The sequence below is a fragment of the Felis catus genome, chromosome D4, assembly GCF_018350175.1.
Source record: "Felis catus isolate Fca126 chromosome D4, F.catus_Fca126_mat1.0, whole genome shotgun sequence".
Taxonomy (NCBI): domain Eukaryota; kingdom Metazoa; phylum Chordata; class Mammalia; order Carnivora; family Felidae; genus Felis; species Felis catus.
In genome coordinates this window covers 18,206,364-18,226,916 of record NC_058380.1, presented here as the reverse complement: position 1 = coordinate 18,226,916, position 20,553 = coordinate 18,206,364, and positions in this window count along the sequence as shown.

Here is a 20,553-nt window from a genome sequence, read left to right as displayed (position 1 = left end):
CCTGGAGTCTGTTTCCGATTCTGTGTCTCCCTCTCTCTCTGCCCCTCGCCCGTTCATGCTCTGTCTCTCTCTGTCCCAAAAATAAAAATAAAAAAAAAAAGAAATTAAAAAAAAAAACTAAAAGGAAAAAATAAATAAAATATTTCATTTTAATTCATTTTCAAATATGGACCATATGTTGAAGTGATAATATTTTGGATATGTTGACTTAAATTTTATTAAAATAAAAAATAAAAGGGCGAATAAAATTTGTTACTGCCAATAATTGGAACTTTGGATATATGTTGCCAAAGCAGTGCTGATTCTGTTCCTGTACACAATTTGTACAGTGTTGTACTTCATGTGCATTATGAGCATTGATGGGTGGATTTGATCATCTAAGTTCAATGTGTGATACTGTTTTTATAGGAAAATTAACTTCCAAGATCCAAACAGTGGATTAAACAAAATTTTTTTAATGTTTATTTTATTTTTGAGAGAGAGAGAGAGAGAGACAGAGTGCGAGTGGGGGAGGGGCAGAGGGAGAGGGAGACACAGAATCCGAAGCAGGCTCCAGGCTCTGAGCTGTCAGCGCAGAGCCCAACGCGGGGCTCGAACCCATGAACTGTGAGATCATGACCTGAGCCCAAGTCGGACGCTTCACTGCCTGAGCCACCCAGGTGCCCCCCAAACAGTGGATTTCGAAATTAACTTTCAGAAAAATCTTTCTGGTCAATTGCTTACTGTGGGTATCCCATAAATGTAATTATTTTTAATGACCACCGGAGCAGAAGCCCATCCTAAAGCTATACACGTAGTCCAGAAGGTATTTCTGGATCATTTAAAGGTGTGTCCGGTCAGAAAACAGGTATCACAGCAGCTAATTTTACAGAGAATTGAAGGAGTTGGTTAAACAGGTAAGAGAGGGCTGAAAGGTACAAAGGGAAACATGGCAGTAACAGAAAGACAGCAAGGGCCGCTGGTAGAGCTGGAGGAAAGAAGCAGGTATCAGAAACTAAGAGCTGCCTGCCGTGGAAAAGAACCCTGGGAAGCTGGGACTCAGGCCTCTAAGGAAGGGGGTGGTACCCAACTGGGGGTGATATTTCTGTAGGTAAGTGTTGAGGCTAGATCTGAGAAAGTGGATCCAATACTGGAAATCAGAACCAACTGCTGCAGTCAGGGAAAAGAATCATTGCTTGGTGACCTCGGTGGGCACAGCAAGCAGATGTCAAGGAGCAAGTCCCTTCTCCCTTCTCCTGCCTCCTGGTCTCCTCGAGCACCGGTTACTGGCCTTAACAGAAAACTTGTTTTGCTTTTGCAGAACCACAGCATCGCTGAACAGAGTACCTTAGACATAACCAGTATAAGGCGTAGTCTCATGATTATAAATATCAACTATCCTAATATTATAGATGCGGGGAAGTGCTAATAAACACAGCTGTTCCAGTGACAATATAATTGCAATACATTTTTTAAAATATCATAATAAAACTGTGGTTGAAAGCACAACTCAAATAAGGGACCCGATGGAACTTGACCTAAACCCTGTGCTCTCAGAAGACGGTGATGGTTACAGAAACTCCCACGCCCACACCACTTTGTGTTCCCGGAAACCAGTTTCTACAAAGAACCACCACCTCTCCTCAAATGGCTTAGACAAGACTTGAAGAGAACTCCCTTGTTTACCCATGACAAGGTCAGACATGGACGCTCCAAACTCCCTTTTTTGTCTCATAAATGATTACCGGAGCCCTTTGTCCCTACCAACCAATCAGCACAAAATGCCTGCTCATTGTACTTAATGAAATTTTGTTCAAGTTTCCCTCCTTGCCCCAGCCTTCGAGCTTTCATCCACCCTCAGGCTAAGCCAGCAGTGGGCACTGGGATGCAGAATAAACTCTTAATGGTACCTGCCCAGAAGCCCCTTCCTAGCTGACTTCAAACAAACCTTTTGTGACCAATTATCTGATCCTGCCACCAGCTCCTCCCTCTCCCTGAGACCTGTGTTTTCTAGTCTTGTTGACTCCTCCTTATAAAAGAAAAGCCTTTTCAGCCTTATCTTTCAGAAGCTTGCAGATCTTACAAGAAAGCCATCTCCCTATTAAAACCCCTCCCCACCCAGTGCCATAAGCCCCTTTCCCTACTTGCAGAATTTTTTTTTAATGTTTATTTATTTTTGAGATAGACACAGAATATGAGCAGGGGAGGGGCAGAGAGAGAGGAAGACACAGAATCTGAAGCAGGCTCCAGGGTCCAAGCTGTCAGCACAGAGCCCGACAGGGGGCTCCAACCCACAAACCGTGAGATCATGACCTGATCTAAAGTCAGCCGCCTTATCCACTGAAGCCACCCAGGCGTCCCTGCAATAATTTTTTTTTTTTTTTAAATGAAGTCTCTCCTTTCCCTAAGTCCAGGTTTGTTTTTTATTTGACAATTTTCTGGTGCTATGACTCAGCTCAAAAATAGAACTCACCTAGGGATCTCCGCCATCCCCACACAGGAAACGGTATCTAATACCCTGTTGTGCAATTTGAGGATCCGTCCCTGAGTTCAGTTCTCAAGCTAATGCTCTGGACATCTTGTCTATTGAAGCACAGTGAAGAGTTACTTTAACGCTTTCTAGCAAAAAGAGAATTGTTTCCCGCAAAGATTCTTTCTTTGGCCTTCTTTTGAGACCTCTTCTGTTTTTCCGGGGTTCCTCAGGCTGGGGACTGTGAGAGAGAATTGATCAAGTGAGAGGCTCTTTCTCAGTTTCTCTACAGTTAATTTCTTTGGGTTAACTGTTAATCCCACAGGCAACTCTTAATCTCTGAGGCTCCCTCTCTCTTTTTTCTCCCACTGACTACATGCTGTGATGGCAGAAGTTTAATATCTGCAAGAATTGGCAAAATTTATTAAAGGCAACTTAGAAATTCAAAGGCGTCTTTGAGAACTTTGGGATCTCCCCAAACTGAGCCATCTGGGACTTCTCTCTTCCCGGCATCCCCTCCTCTTCCTTTCTGTCCCCTGAACCTTCTCTTCAGCTGCCTTGAATCCTTCGATCTGTCCCCCTTCAACCCCTCTACCTTCTCCACCCCCATCCACCCCTGTCAGTCCCTGCCCTACCCACTCCAGTCCCTCCACACATCATCACGTGAGATTCAGGGCCCTTCTTTTCTGCTCACTTCCTCTTCACCCCATTGGTGAAGGAAGAATCTCTTGCCCTTAATAGTACAAGATGGCCAAACACACGATACCCTGTGCTGGACAGATGAGATTGATAGTTTCTTACTCATAGAGACTCACACCCTGGGAGAGGAAGATACTGCAAGCCATTCAGAGCCACAGATGCCGAGAAGGCAAAGATTCTGTGTCTTATGAGAATGACTTCATAGGCCTTATGTTTGGTAAGAGTCTATCTTCCTTGTTAATAGGATGTAATTGGAATATTGGTTATAAAACCAAGGCTTTGGCTGGAATGCCGTGTTTGCAAATAATGCTCATTTACTGGACACTTATAAGAGGCTAATGTTGACTTTATTATGGAGTCAATGTTTAAACCCTCGTGGGAAGACTGGCTTGGTACCTGGCTTACAGGTTTCTAACCTTACAGGTGAGAAGGAATGTCAGTTCCTGGCAAGCCTAGGAACCTTAGAATGATTTGGGAACATTGAGAAGAGAACAATCTCAAATCTATAGATACTGCAGGTGAAAAGTGGTGGCCGGTTCATGGTTTGGCTTCCTAAGCCTTAACAAGTTTGTACAAGTCCTACCTGGGATTCCTTATAAAAAATTCCAGTGAAGCAAACTTAAAACGGTCTGTGTGCTAAATTAACATTCTTGCTGTACCTATGTAAATAATGAGATCAATCCTGACGAGGCCAGCCTTATTTTGTGATAAAGAATAATCTTTCTTTAAAGTTACCCTTGATTAAAAAGGACTATAGGGGCGCCTGGGTGGCTCAGTCAGTTGAGCATCCAACTTCGGCTCAGGTCATGATCTCGCGGTCTGTGAGTTCGAGCCCCGAGTCAGGCTCTGGGCTGATGGCTCGGAGCCTGGAGCCTGTTTCAGATTCTGTGTCTCCCTCTCTCTCTGACCCTCCCCCATTCGTGCTCTGTCTCTCTCTGTCTCAAGAATGAATAAACGTTTGGGGCGCGTGGGTGGCGCAGTCGGTTAAGCGTCCGACTTCAGCCAGGTCACGATCTCGCGCGGTCCGTGAGTTCGAGCCCCGCATCGGGCTCTGGGCTGATGGCTCGGAGTCTGGAGCCTGTTTCCGATTCTGTGTCTCCCTCTCTCTCTGCCCCTCCCCCATTCATGCTCTGTCTCTCTCTGTCCCAAAAATAAATAAAAAACGTTGAAAAAAAATAAAGTTACCCTTGATTAAAAAGGACTATAGGGGCGCCTGGGTGGCTCAGTCAGTTGAGCGTCCACCTTCGGCTCAGGTCATGATCTCGCGGTCTGTGAGTTCGAGCCCCGCATCGGGCTCTGTGCTGACAGCTCGGAGTCTGGAGCCTGTTTCAGATTCTGTGTCTCCCTCTCTCTCTCTCTCTGACCCTCCCCCATTCGTGCTCTGTCTCTCTCTGTCTCAAGAATGAATAAAACGTTTGGGGCGCCTGGGTGGCGCAGTCGGTTAAGCGTCCGACTTCACCCAGGTCACGATCTCGCGGTCCGTGAGTTCGAGCCCCGCGTCGGGCTCTGGGCTGATGGCCCAGAGCCTGGAGCCTGTTTCCGATTCTGTGTCTCCCTCTCTCTCTGCCCCTCCCCCGTTCATGCTCTGTCTCTCTCTGTCCCAAAAATAAATAAACGTTGAAAAAAAAAAAGAATGAATAAAACGTTAAAAAAAATTAAAAAAAAAAGGACTATAAATCGGACTAGATGCTGTCACCTTGCACAGACTGTCAACCCTTACAGAATTGCAGTTCTTCCACTCTCTTCCAACATCTTCCCCCCCTTCACCAAGAACTAAAACCTGACTGCTCAGATGGTCATCAGTGCTCTGGGTTGCCTTGCAGCTGGCTTTTTCCTTGGGAATCTGGAGAAGCACTGGGAACTCAAGCCCAGTAACTTACCCACATGCATGTGCTGGATTCTTCCCTCTCACCTCATAAGCCACTGCCTGGGCCACCAGGAAGTCTGGTAAAATGCTCAGGTCATACATGCACTTATGTGAACGGTAACCAAGCCTGTGGATGACATCGCCAAATGCACTGATGTCTCAAGTTTCGGAAATTCAACAAGAAGCCCTTGTATAATAAGATTTTCACTTACTGATTTCATTGACATTAACTTATCACTGATATTTCTTTATTATTATTGTTATTGTAAGCATCCCTCTCTTAAGGACCTGATCTTTGTAACTACCTCTCGACAGATGGTTCAACTGAAACTGTTTCTGTATCCCTGATTTGCTTTGCTTGGGAGGTTTATAATTACCTGCAAGTTGTTCAGTGATGAATAATGTTCATTCATCTTGAACCAGAGGGAGAATGGCAGTGCTGAACTTTATCAGAGCTCTTGCTCCAGAGAAGCAGCAATGGTTAAAGAGATCTCCCCACATTTCTAAGCAGTCCCCCTGTCCTTGCAATAATCCTTTTGAATAAAGTCTCTCCTTCCCGAAAATCTGGATTGTTCGTTTTGACAAAAGGTACGACATTAGTTTTGAATCGTTAAAAAATTCAACAGAACTGCCTTGACTGGAACAGGAGAAGGATGTAAAAGCGTGAAGACAGAGCAAGCCAATCCGATAATACAGTTTAGGAAAAAAAGGTTGACTTCCAAGGGTACAGATTCCACACAAGTAAAACTGAAATTTGTTTTTAAAACCCATAAAACCTATCTGAAAATTTTAAAAGAGGAAGAAGAAGAAGAAGAAGAAGAAGAAGAAGAAGAAGAAGAAGAAGAAGAAGGAAGAGGAGGAGGAGGAGGAAAAGGAGGAGGAGGAGAAAGAAAAGAAGCAATTTAAGAACAAGGAAGGAAGGCTTGTCCTTTACCATCTGAGCCGCCTTTGAATGGTTGGGGGTGCTGCAAATGAAGTGAGACAGGACAAGGTTCGTTCCTCAGAGCCGGTGAGAGTTGTCATGAGTAACTGAGACAGATGAAGGTTTATATGTCACGGTAACAAGAGGAAGGCATATGAAGGGCCAGGTAGCAATTCAGTGGAAGGATACGGAAGATTCAGATGAGCTTCCGGATGCTAACGGCGGCTGAATTCACGCTTCCATGTGCTAAGGGTCAGTCTTCTCCCAATCAGGAAACTCCCTCCGAGAGAGCTCTATGGCAGGTGTGTTTTCCAGAGGCTCTGCTTAAGTTTACTTATTTAAAAAAGTTTTTTTATGTTTATTTATTTTGAGAGAGAGAGAGGGAGAGAGACAGCAAGCGGGGGAGGGGCAGCGAGCGAGAGGGAGAGAGAGAATCTCAAACAGGCCCCACGCTTTCAGTGCAGAGCCTGCCAGGGGACTCGAATAGGAACTGTGTGAGACCATGACCTGAGCTGACACCAAGAGCTGGATGCTTGACCAACTGAGCCACCGAGGCTTAAGTTTAGATAATGTTTTCTCCTGCCGCTAATGATTATTCGGATATGTTCATTTTAAAGTAATTCTTATACAGCTCCGGTGGCCTGTTACCTCGCTGCCGATGACACTGCACTCAGGGGTACGAATTCCTACGAGCTGTCCGTAAGGGCGGTGGGACAGTGTGAATACATGTAAGAATCATTGGTCTAGGAATTTACTCTATGTGAAGAATTTGACAAGTGCACAAAGAATTTTTTTTAAGTTTATTTATCTATTTTGAGAGACAGCATGAGAGAGGGAGGGGCAGAGAGAGAGGGAGAGAGAGAGAGAGAGAGAGAAAATCCCAAGCAGCCTCCACACCGTCAGCAAGGAGCCTGATGCGGGGCTCAAACTCATGGAACCGTGAGATCATGACCTGAGCCAAAACCAAAAGTCAGTTGCTCAACTGACTGTGCCACCTAGGCGCCCCTCACAAAGGTTTTTTAATAAGGATGTTCACTGATTATATTGGAAACATTGGAAACATTAAAGTTGGTTAAAAGATACTTTTCAGAAAAAGGTAAAAACACGACTCGTACAGATATGAAAATAAGGGTGTGTTAAAGAATTTATTTTACATACATGATGGGAAAGAGAGAATCAGGCAAATGTTATAACCAAGTTGAAAAGAAGACTCAAAACATACAGATTTGTTTAGAGTAAAGGAAGACTGAGATTAGTTACAAATGGAGACAAAAGTGATTTTTCCAGAGGTGTGGGGATAAGGAAATCAATTAAATCACTGCCACACAGGACAGAATTTATATATCTATCCATTACCTACAACTTACAAAGCACAAACAGCTCAAAGATTATGAATAAACAGAGCTAGAAGGTATAACCCAAAAGGGTATGCTATAGATAATGCATAGTGCATCATACAAACACTATTAAAACAAGTTTTATTATTAGAAAATGGTTGTTAGGTTGCACTGATAATCATGCAGCTCTAAAAAAATAATGGTGGGAATATCATGCTATAATGTCACGGAAAGCAAAGTTATTATATCATTAAATTTAAAAAAGTAAGAACATTACCTTGCATATAATTATCTCTCATGATCAAAGATACGGATAAATAATGCATAAGCAGTCATTTCCAGAAATTTTTACTTTCTACTTCCTAATGTTTGGGTAAAAAAAATACATAAAAAGATTTCTTACAATTATCATAGCTTTAAAAAGATATTTCCATTAAAAAATTTTTTTTTAACATTTATTTTTGAGAGAGAGAGAGAGAGAGATCAGGAGCGGGGAGGGGCAGAGAGAGAGGGAGACAGAATCCGAAGCAGACTCCAGGCTCTGAGCTGTGGATTCACAGGGCTCTAACCCACAAACCATAAGATCATGACCTCAGTCAAAGTCAGATGCTTAACTGACTGAGCCACCCAGGCACCCTGATATTTCCATTTTGAAAAATAATATAAATACATGAATAAATAAACTAGTAGTAAACTTAACATTTATGTAAAAAAGAAAAATGATTACAGTGAGCAGATGCCCATCAGGATATTTATCAGAAGAAAACAACTTGAAAGAAGTACTTGTCTAAATGGGTAAACAAATTGTGACATATCTATGCAATGGAATACTGCTCTGAAAATTAAAGGAACCTCAATTTAAAAAATTTTTTTAACATTTATTCATTTTTGAGAGACAGAGACAGAGCATGAGTGGGGAAGGTACAGAGAGAGAGGATGACACAGAATCCGAAGCAGGCTCCAGGCTCTGTGCTGTCAGCACAGAGCCCGATGCGGGGCTTGAACCCCAAATGGCGAGATCATGACCTGGGTGGAAATCAGATGCTCAGCCTACTGAGCCACCCAGTGGCTCCAAGGAAATCTCATTTAGAATGAAGCCAGGAAACCAGCAGGGGGAGCCCTCAAAGTCTACCGCTCTTGGTCAATGGCAGACCCGATGGGGAGAGAGGAGCCTTGCAAGGTGGATGGTAGTACTTCACTATTCCTGTAGGACGAAGAAAGTCTTTCCTCCTTCCCTAGTCAATGGCAGACTCAGCCAATGAAAAGCCACTATACTTTCAACCCCCCCTTTACTCCAATGGACATTTTGTTTATAACAGTCTTCCAACCTCCTCTCTCCCACCCTTATAGAAGATCAACCTCCTCTCTCCCACCCCTCCTTTTCTCTGTGGACCTGCCTGTAGTTTCGCTATAGCTTGCTTGTCCTGGATTCCAAGTCTTGCTATTCCGAATAAACCCATTGTTTTGCTGGTAGAAAAAAACAAACAAACAAAAAAAACCCCAAAAAACTGGCCATTTTATTTTTATGGTTTAACACTACTTAGTTTTTGGAGGGAGATGGGTTCACACAACAATACAGATGAATTTCACAAACCTTATGCTGAGATAAAAAGTGCCAAACGCAAAAGACCACATACAGTTTGATTCATAGGTATATATTTGAAATTCTGAACAGGTAAATCTATAGTGACAGGGGAGTAATTGTTGCCTGGGGCAGAGGGGGGGTGGGCTTACTTTTTGAGATGATTGAAATGTTCTTTATTTCGGTCATGGTAGTGATTACACAGGTGCATACATTTCTCAAAAACCCATTGAACATCCACGTAAGATGGATATATTTTATTGTGTGTGTGGGGAGGAAAATTCATTTCCCTTCTACCCTTCTAGATTCTCGGCTGAGACATCCGTAGAAATAAAAGGTAGATGAACAGGAGAAAAACAACTTTAATAACACGTATACCTCCTATATGCACGGGAGTGTAGGGGTCAAGGGCAGGCTACCCCAAGACAGGCCATTTGGGGATGCAGATTATGCTGAACTGAAAAAAATCAAAGCCCAAAAGACTCAGGAAGAAACTTTGACCTCCCCCCAACACTGCCTAAGAGAATTTAGATAGAGGACCTTGCCTGGAGGGGAACTGCCACCACAGGGAGCTACGTTATCACATGAACTGTGTATGAAAGACAGGAGCCTAGCAAGGCCTATTTGGCCAAAGTTCTCTCCATGTCCCGTTGTTTCTGAGTGACTCACCAAACATATGTTAACCAAACGTTTACTCTTATTCATTTTCCTATGAGTTCCATTCCATCCTTTTGAAGTCCCAGACCCCTGGCCCCTTGTCCTTAGTTCAGGATGACACATATACCTGTTTTTGCCTATCTTTGGAATCTCATGTCTATGTGGATTCCCCATACTTAACAAAATCAAGTTTGATTTTCTCTGATCTGTCTCATGTCAATTTAATTCCTAGTCTAGTTAGAAGAACCATGAAGGACAGAGGAAAAAATGTTTTTCCTCCCGGACAGGAGACACCCAGGAAAAGAGGGTCACTCCTTGAAATGGCCCAAGCCATCACCTTAAGTACCAATCACCAGCAAATGATAAAAGTTGTTAGAGGGCAGGTGCATTTATGGGAGGTTTCAGAAAAAGCACAGTAAACGAGGTAAGGTTGTTATGCAGACTTAAGTGGCTGCCTCCTCCCTGGATAAGTTTCCAGAGTTTAGTCGGTTTTTTCTCTTCCTGGTACAGAGAGGGAGAGACCTTTACAGATGGAGATTTCCCTTATAAATGTAAATATCTTTTACAAATGATGCCAAAGAGGCCTATGTTGGGGTGACAAATTTCTGTTCTTCTTCATGTGCAAACTACATCTCAATAAAATTGATATAAAAAAATATCTGTTTAAAAACACTAGAAGAGGTGAAAAGGGGGAGAGCAGTGTTGGGCAAGGTCTGAACACACTGAGTTTGCAAAGCTGATGAAGTCTCCAGCAGCAGAAGGACTCTAGGCTTCTGGAAAGATGCATGGACTCCAGCATTCCCTACCTAGATGCCACCTGGAAAAAGATGGCTGGTGCAACCGTAACATTAAATGTATGCTTTTAAGGGGCACCTGAGTGGCTCAGTCGGTTAAGCGTCTGACTTCGGTTCGGGTCATGATCTTGCAGTTCACGAGTTCGAGCTCCACGACAGGCTCTGGAGCCTTCTTCAGACTTTGTGTCCTCCTCTCTCTCTGCCCCTCCCTCGCTCATACTCTGTCTTTCTCTCAAAAAAAAAAAATTTTTTTTAAATAAATAAAAATCAATGTATGCTTTGGGGGTGAGAGGGCATCGGAGAATTATGAGGCCGTGGCACAGCATAGGAAGGGGGGAGGGTTGGAGAAGGTGGAGGAGAAATCAATGAACAGTCTATCCTGAACATCAGGGAGGGTGCGGCTATGTTAAAGGAGACGAAAGAATCAGGCAGGGTCACAGCACATTTCAAACTGAGCATTGTAATTCTCATGCTAAAGGAACCAGAATGTCCCAGATCTAAAATTGTTTCCTTAATGCTGATTTGCAAGTGGAGGTTGAAATGTGACAGAGGTGCCCTCTGGTGGTAGAATCCAAAAGCAAATGTATAAATATGGAATAGTTGCAAAATAGGATGAAAATCAGCTCTAGTTTTTATGTATATTAGATGTGAGAAGAAAATACAGTCAATCTTTACCACGGAAAAAATCGACTGTGCTTACCTAGCATTTTCTAAAATAAAGAGCTTAATAGAATTCCATTTCCAGTCAAGAGGGACTAACAGGGATCAGATTTACCTTCTGTTACAAACAACAGGATCTGAATGGTCACTTATTTTAAGCTCCCCATCACCAAACCAAGACTTAATTACAGTTTTGGCGCTCTCAGAAATGGAATCTTAAACCAGCCCATCAGGAATCACCTGATCAGCTCTAGTTAGGTAATCTGCCTGATGGACCCCTGATTTCTCCTAAAGGAAAGTAGCCTTACAATAACCAACTTACTTTTTTTTTTTTTTTTTGGCCTAGTATAACTTCCTTTTCTGCTCTCTTCTGCCTATAAAAGTTTTTCATTTTGTACAGGTTCAGAGATCCTTTCTACCTACTAGATTGCGTGCTGTCCTATTTATTTTGTTAAGTTTATTTATTTTGAGAGAGAGAGAGAGTGCATAAGTGGGGTAGGGGCAGAGAGAAAGGGAGAGAGAATCCCAAGCAGGCTCCACACTGACACAGGGCAGAGCCTGACAGGGGCCTCGAACTCACAAACTGCGAGACCGTGACCTGAGCTGAAATCAAGAGTCGGATGCTTAACCGACTGAGCTACCCAGCCACCCCAGATGCTGTCCTATTTATAAACCACTGAATGAAGTCAGTGAGATCTTTACAATTTACTCAGTTGAATTTTGTGTGTTAGCCCTTCTCATTTGAAATGAGAAATCGTACAAAAATGTATTAAAATGACGTCTGAAATAATGGTTTTCAGAAACTGGACATCAGGCAGCACAGGATAGTAATCTCTGAAAAATGGGAAACAAAGGTGAGGTGAGCCTTATGGTTGCCCTGAGAATGTTCCCAGGCTGCCACTTAAGGAGAGAGAACTCAGGCAGAGCTCAGCAGGTTTCCTGAGATACAGAAATGGAGCAAGGAGGCCAGAGAGACCAAGGGAGCTAGAGTCCACAGGGCACAATACTAGAAAGGAGAGAACAACTCAGGGAGAGAACTCCTAAGACCTTCAGAGGGTCCTTTTTCAACTCTTCAGCTGAGAATGCCTGTTTATGAGGAAACTACCTGAGGCCAGGAAGGAACTGCCCGAAGGTAGCAGAGGGAACAATCTCTAGAACTCGCAAAGAGCTAAGAGCAGTGCCTGTTCCCGCCCCCAGAGTGGAAATTCTGGTAATTCAAGAGACATTAGATAAAGTACATGGTATGGGGCAAAACTGTCCCTAGAGTAACAGTTGTTTTGGTCCTGAATAGCAAAACTGAAAAGCAAGATTCAAAAGGGTCAAACTATTTCCAAGTAACTTAACTGTGTCCCAGAAAAAGGCCAAGGAAAAAAAATACATATATACTCGTACACCCAACGTGGGGTTTGGACTCACGACCTCAAGATCAAGAATCACGTATTCTACTGACTGAGCCAGTCAGGCACCCCTTGGCCAAGAATATTTATAGGAGTCAAAATACAACCAGCACCCAACAAAGTAAAATTTACGATGTCTGGCATTCATTTGAAATTAACTAGGCAGGCAAAGAAACCAGAAAATATGACCCGTAACAAGAAGGGAAAAAATAAATGTATACAAATAGATCTTCCTAAGTGATAACAGAAGTACATTAAAACAGTTATCGTAACTACATTCCATCTATTCAAGAAAGTAAAAGAAAGACTGAACATGTTAAGTAGCAATGTGGATGATCTAAAATTGGACTTCTAGGGATCAAAATGCCATGTCTGAGACGAAAAATACACTAGCTGGAATTCACAGAAGATTATAGAGGAGAGAAGAAAAGATTAGTGTACTCAAAGAAGCAGCAATAGAAACTATAATAGGAATAGGAAATTAATCACAGAGAGAAAAAAGACTGAAAAAATGAGCACATCATCCGTCAGCTGTGGGACCGCTTAGCGACATAGTGTATGTGGAATTGGGGTCTTTGCTATCCTGTTAACCACTCTTGTTTCCTACCTCTTTTTTCTACTGCGTCCACTTTAACCATTAAGAAAGAAAAAAATTCTCGTCCCTCAAACGTCCACCTGCAGACTACTAAAACTAAATAGTTTTTTTTTTAATTTTTTTTTCAACGTTTTTATTTATTTTTTGGGACAGAGAGAGACAGAGCATGAACGGGGGAGGGGCAGAGAGAGAGGGAGACACAGAATCGGAAACAGGCTCCAGGCTCTGAGCCATCAGCCCAGAGCCTGCCGCGGGGCTCGAACTCACGGACCGCGAGATCGTGACCTGGCTGAAGTCGGATGCTTAACCGACTGAGCCACCCAGGCGCCCCTAAAACTAAATAGTTTTAAATCTTAATCTTAAAAAGGTCTGTAATAACTGAACACAGTGAAGACTTTATTTAACTCAATCTTTCTGTGAATCCCAATGACTCTCCAGCCTCTTAGCAACACATAATCACACTGTTTACTGCCTAATCTTTGAACCCTAGTCCTTGTCTACTACCTTCGTTCCTCGAAGTTGGTCATTTCCCTGCCTTTGTTGTCACTCATCAAAGTGGATTCCTTCCCTCCACTGGCCCTGAATTTTGGGTATCCCCAAGCCTTTGTCATAAAGTCGCGAAATTTCAGGGTTGGGCAGAGATCTTACACACTACCTACTCTGGACCATTCACTGTGGAACACTTGATTTATGCTTAGAACATCTTTATCATATAGTCGTCCAGCTTTTGTAGGAACACCGTCATGATGGGTACTTTTCCCTGTCTATTCCCACCAGCGGTAGCTCTAATCTTTAGGCCCTGCTTTCTCATATTAAGCCGAAACAGGTTTCTCTGTAACTTCTGCCAAATGGTCTGGTCTCGGGCTCTTATCCTTCCTTCGTTTCCACTCTAGCCTAGACCCATTAACACCTCAAGTATGGAATACTTCAATAACTTGATGGTTTCCATTGTAATCTTTCAGTTCACTCAGTACATAACACTTCCCCCCGACTAATCTCTAAAACACAGTTTCAATACTGTTATGTTTCTCTCCTACTTAAGAACTTGTAAGTGCTCCCTATTTTTTTCCCATCAAAACATGTATTAGTTTTTCTTTTTTTTTTAATGTTTATTTATTTATATTGAGAGAGAGAGAGAGCGCGCACACACAAACACAAGTGGAGGAGGGCAAGAAAGAGACAGGGAGAGAGTGAATCCTAAGCAGTCTCCATGCCGTCAATGCAGAGCCCGATGCAGGGCTTGAGCTCACAAACCATGAGATCATGACCTGAGCCAAAATCAAGAGTCAGATGCTTAACCGACTGAGCCACCCAGACGCACCATTATTTTTTCAATATACTCTTTTCTGAATGTCATTCAAGCACAGATACAGAATTCAAAAATGCGTAAGCCTCCACCCCTCCACTTTCCCTACAGAGGCAATCACTGTTGAAAGATTTTGGGGAGTTGGTTCAGGTTTTTTCCTCTGAGATGTTTCCAGAGATGTTCTGTACATTTCATCAAATGTGTATCTTTTGCCGGCCTCTGATGATACCTTTTGCCAATGACCTTTACCCTTGAACCAGTTTAGCAATACCTGTCTAATATCTGCCTTGACCTACCTTTTTTTTTCACTTAACACAAAATTTTGGAAATCACTCTGCAACAGTTTATATAAAGCCTCTGTTTTTTCTCAATGTCTGCATAGTAGAAAGGATGCATCATGATGTTTCAATAGATCCTTAACAGGTATTTAGTTTGTTTCCAGTTTCTTGCTCTTACGAACAACGCTGCCATGAAGAACAACGTACATGTATGAAATATATGTATAGAATAAGTTGCCAGAAGTGGTTTTGCTTGCTTAAAACACATGACATTTAAAAAGTTGATAGATATTACCCTCTGAGTGGTTTCCTTCAGGGTGAAGGTCATTGGCAAAAGATACCATCTGACACAGCAAAGGAAACAAGTTCTTTATGCCTAGGCAAAAGATAGAAAAGACCCACACCCTTCTGCCAGACTCAAGAACGCCCCCTGTCCCCCCCCCCCTCCAGCAATCCTCTCTGCTGCAGAATCAGTTTTTATTCTTTCTATTAAATCTTTATTATCAGCATACAATAATGTTATTTCTCCCTTCTTTTTAATTTTTTTTTTTTTTTTTTACCATTTATTCAGTTTTGAGAGAGAGAGAGAGAGAGAGACAGAGTGTGAGCTGGGTAGGGGCAGACAGAGAGGGACACACAGAATCTGAAGCAGGCTCCAGGCTCTGAGCCATCAGCACAGAACCCGACGCAGGGCTCGAACTCACAAACCGTGAGATCATGACCTGAGCTGAAGTCGGACGCTTAACTGATGAGCCACCCAGGCGCCCCTTATTTCTCCCTTCTTTAAGGGCTTCTTTCAATCCTAAGATCACAGAGAGCTGGAGATTGAGCAGTCGTCTCTGTCAGAAGGACAAAGTGCCTTGGATACTGGTGCTGGGGCGAGGGTCCCCACAGGTCTCTGAAAATTTCCCTTTGCTGCACCCACAAGAGGGTTCACGGCCCTCTCGGACCCTCTGTGGGTTCTGGAGACCCCAGTTGCATACCCAGCCCGTGAAGGGAACGGCTCAAAACTCCAGCTCATTCCTAAACAACCACGCTCCAAAGCTGAGCGGAAGGTCGGTGTCACGTGGAGATTGCCTAGATGGGATAGAATAATCCCATTAGAAGGCCTCAGCCTTAGTTGGGATCATATGCCTCCCATAGAGGAAGTGTACCCATTTATACTCTCACCGACAACACCCGTCTGCCTGTTTCTGCACCTGCTCGCCCGGACAGCCAAGCGTCAAGGATTTTTGCCTTGGCCGATAGTGACACGTAAAAACTGTGATACACGGTTTCAACTTTACGTTTCTCTCATGTGTAGAGTGGCACATCTTTTCAGAGAATAACAACGAAAGACCTACATGTCTCTCTGCCTAGCAGGGCAACTCTGCTTCGTGGGTGCTTGATCCCGCCCTTCGGTCACGCTCGAGAACATCTCCCAACAGTCCTCTCTGCTGCAACTCCCTGCATTGGCACCTTTCCAAGAGCTCCTTCTTTTGTTAGCCACTCTCCTCCTTCTTTCTTTCTCTCTTCTCTCCCTCCCCTACCTCTCGCTATTTTAAAAAAAAAAAAAAAATTTTTAATGTTTTTATTTATTTTTGAGACAGAGAGAGACAGATTATGAACAGGGGAAGGGCAGAAAGAGAGAGAGGGAGACACAGAATCTGAAGCAGGCTCCAGGCTCTGAGCTGTCAGCATAGAGCCCGACGCGGGGCTCGAACCCACGGGCTGTGAGATCATGACCTGAGCCGAAGTTGGTCGCTTAACTGACTGAGCCACCCAGGTGCCCCAACCTCTCGCTATTTTAGAGCAAAGCTTGGCAAACTCTGCCTGGGAGGGCCGGGTAGTAAATATCTTAAGCACTGTGGGCTTCGACCAGACCCCCTGGTCTCTGTCACAAGTCCTTAACTCTGCGCTGGAGCTGACAGGAGTGACAGACAGCACCTATGTGAGTGAGCAGGGCAGCCGTTCACCTTAGTTTACTGGCCTCGCTTTACAGAACACAGACCTCCGTTCCTGCTCGTGGGCAGTGAGCCGTCAGCAAGTGACTGCCCTTGTTCCTGTGACCCGCCCTCTGCCAGCTCTTCCCAGAGCCTCGCAGAGGGTCCCAGGGAGTGTAAACCTCCCCGTGGGTGTGGCCAAGGGAGTTTCTGGAAGGACCCAGTTGTGCCTGTCCTCTTCACACCCTGTGCTCTCTAATCCGGTGCTTCCTCCAGTGCCCGTAAGGAAACCATCCTTGTCAAAGTCGGGTCCGTGTTGTTCCAAAATCCAGCAGGTAGGCATTTATCTGAACTCATCCTACGGGTCATCTCGGCAACCTTTCAGCCAATAATCGCTGTCCTTGAAAGCCCTTCAACGGGGCCCTGAATCCTTCCTGATTCTCTCCTGTCACTCCTCCTTCTGCCTGCTGGTTCCTCCTTACCTCCCAGGCCTTGGGACGCCACCACGCCTCCAGACTCAGGCCTCAGGTCTCTTTTCCTTTCTCTCCACAGTCCTTCCTTGTGAGCTCCCCCGGCCTCAAGCCGTTCAGTGTTCCTGTATTTAACGTGGCCATCTCCCTCAGTGCGATCTCCTGTCTGGACCTCTCCTCTGAACTCCGGATGCGTATTTCCAGCTGCTTAGTGGACTCCACTTGAGGGCTAGATCAGCATCTCAAATAGGCCCCACGTGCAGCCCCTGATCTTCTCCTCCAACCTGCTTTTCTGCCAGCTTCTGCCTCTGTCATCCACAGCCCTTTGGCTGCTCCGGCCAAATCCGTGGGCAGTCCCCCCTGCCTAGGCTCTCAGTCTCACACAGCGTGTGTCCACTCCATCAACGAGTGCTTTAAGCTCCCTGTTCAAACTGTGTCCGGATTATGATCCCTCCAGCCTCCTCCACTGCCTCCCCCGCCCCCCCCCTCCTCACGAGAAGCGCCCTGTTTCCCCTCACACCCCTAGCCACCCATTATCTCCACAGCCACAAGAGCGATGGTTCTCAGATGTAGATCAGGGCTCCCAACGGAGCGTCAAGGTCAGTGGTTTCGCAGTCGCCTCTATAAGCCCGGCTCCACAATCTCTCTGCCCTCATCTCCTGTCTCTCTCCTCTCTCCCTCAGGTCCACGCACACGGGCTTCCTCACTCCTAGTGGACCACACCAGGCATATGCTCATCTCCGGGGCTCTGTACCTGCTGCCCCACTGCCTGGAAGACTGCCTGGAAAGTACCAGACTGGGTTCAACGATGACTTGGCCATGTTACCTTCACTGACCCCCTCACTTAAAATGGCAACACCCTGGGGCACGTGGGTGGCTCAGTCAAGTGTCCAACTTCGGCTTAGGTCGTGATCTCCAGGTTCATGGGTTCGAGTCCTGCGTCGGGCTCTGTGCTGACAGCTCAGAGCCTGGGGCCTGCTTTGGATTCTGTGTCTCCCTCTCTCTCTGCCGCTCCCAGCTTACACTCTGTCTCTCTCTGTCTCAAAAATAAACAAACATTAAAACGGAAACACCTCTCCCTGGTTCTCCCTGTCCTCCGACATGTTCTTCCACAATAGCACTTACAGCATCTAAAATCTGTCACACAAGTAGGTTTCACTTAATTAAAAAAAAAAAAAAAATCTGCTCCCCCTCCAATACATGGGAAGCTTTTTGTGAGAGCAGAGTTTGTTTTTTTTATCTGTTTCAATCTTAGTATATCCCCAACATCTATGAAAGTGCTTGACACAAAGTAGGGGCTCAATAATATTTGCTGGATGAATAAGGGAATAAATGAATGAATAAAGATATTTACCACAAGTGTAATGATTTTAAACAACACAAATGTATCAGCCTACAGTCTTCCAGGGCAGAAGTCTGACATGGGTTTCATTGGTCCAAACTCAAGCTGTGAGCTGGGCTGCCTTCCTTTCTGGAGGCTCTAGGAGAGAATCTGTTTCCTTCCATCTTCCAGCGTTAGCGGCCACCCACATCCCTTAGCTTGCGGGCCCTTCTTCCATCTTCAAACTAGCAACGGTCAGTCAAGTCTTCTATCAGGTCATTCCCACCTCCGGCAATGTCTTCACATCTCTTCCTGATTCTCTGTCTCCCTTTCTGCCTTCATTTTCTCCCTTCGAGAACCCGGTGATGTCGTTGGGCTCATCCAGATAATTCACTGTAATCTCCTTTTCATAAAATCAGCTGACTAGTTACCTTAATTCCATCTGCTACCTTAATTCCCCTCGGACATGCAATATATTAACAGGTTCTGGATATTAGGATGTGGGCATCTTTGGGGGCAGGGCGTGAGTCTGCTCCCCATAGGCAGGAATCCACGAGAATTCTTCAGGAGCCACACAGCTTGTTCCAAATCAACCCCGCAGAGCCCTGCAGATCAGTGTCACTGAGAGTCACTTCTGTGAAGGAGTCTCTCCTGCCAGGAAGGATCCCCTCCACTGCTTTCTCTGGGCAATGCCTCCTCCCTCTCAGCTAGCGGTCCATTGGGACAAGATGCCAATAAATGATTTCAGCCTAAGATACACATAAAAAGGTCTCCTCTCCTAGGGCATTTGCACTCTTTAAGAGGGTTTTTTTCAGCTGTAAGTTACAGGAAACCCATGTGGTTGATATAATTAAGGGTTTATCTTTCATACAGGCAAGACCTCTGGAAATAGCAGCCACTGGCATTGACTTTGAGGACTTAATGTCACTGGCACCGTGTCTCTGCCGTTGTCTTTCTTGCCCTTATAACCAGGATGGGGCTGTGCCACCCAACCATTCTAGGCAAGAAGGAAGGACAGAGCAAAGATGGTCCCACTAGTCGTGTTTCTTGCCAGAAAAAAAAAAAAATCTGTTCAAATTGCACCCCGCACATATTCAGACTTCCCCTGAAGTCTCTGTCCAGAACTGATCACACAGATACTCCCAGCTGCAAGAAGTCAAGGGGCTGTATAATCACAATTGATTTAGACCAGTCATGATCTAATGTCTACAGACGCTCATGTTGCTGCCACAAACAGGATTTCCATTAGGTCATCTTAGGAATGCCAGCCTTGGTAAATAAATACACAAGATGCCTAGTTACATTTGATTTTCTGACGAACAATGAATGCTTTTTTTTTTTTTCTTTCCAGTGTAAGTATGTAATAGCTGGGACATAGTTATACTAAAAATGAATCACTATTTATTTGAAATTCAAATTTAACCGGACATCCTGTGTTTTACCTGGCTCTAGGTTAGCAAAGAGAAGGACCAGTGGATGTTGAGGATCTGCCACGACGGGGATGGCATTTTATCCTGAAAGTTGAACCTGCTGGTGGCAGAATTTCAGGACTCGGTGGCAGGCTGGTGGGGGAACTCTTCCATGAAAAAGTCTAGGGACTTCCATTTTGACCTTCCATTCATATAGTTGTATGACATCCTAGGCAATCTCCAGGTAAAACCTGTCTTCAGTGGGGTTGACAGGAGGTTTCCTCTCTAGTAATCTCCAATCAGCTAGCTTCTCCTTTTCAACAAGTATCTTCTGCCCTGCCTGTCCCAGTGCGGAAATTGTTCGACCGTGGAAAGCAAAACGGGAAAGTGGCAGAAACAGCCAAAATACAGGTCTGCTCAAATTAATCTATGGCCTTCTTTGGACTGTTCCAACCAGGGTCATGATGAAGTCAGTGATTTACAACTTTAGCACCCAATCAGGAAAAAGGTTAATTGAAAATATGAAATTGGGTCACCTGGCTGGCTCATTTGGTGGAACATGCGATTCTTGATCTCAGGGTTGTGAGTTCGAGCCCTGGGTTGGATGTAGAGATGACTTCCAAATAAAATCTGTGAAAAGATATAAAATTAAATTCAAAACTTTAATTTTTAGAATAAACACTCCCTATTAGCTCGTTTCCTCGTATTGTTCCCGCTGTAATTTAAATATTCTATAACCACCAAAATATGGGTTCTGTGGCCTAACAGTGCCTTTAGTCTGAATTTGCTGACATTTATTTCAAGCCAGAGCTGGCGAACAGAGATATCTCTAGAATCACACAGCGTGACTTGCTATGAGACAAGGTTGAACTATTCTGATGTTGATTC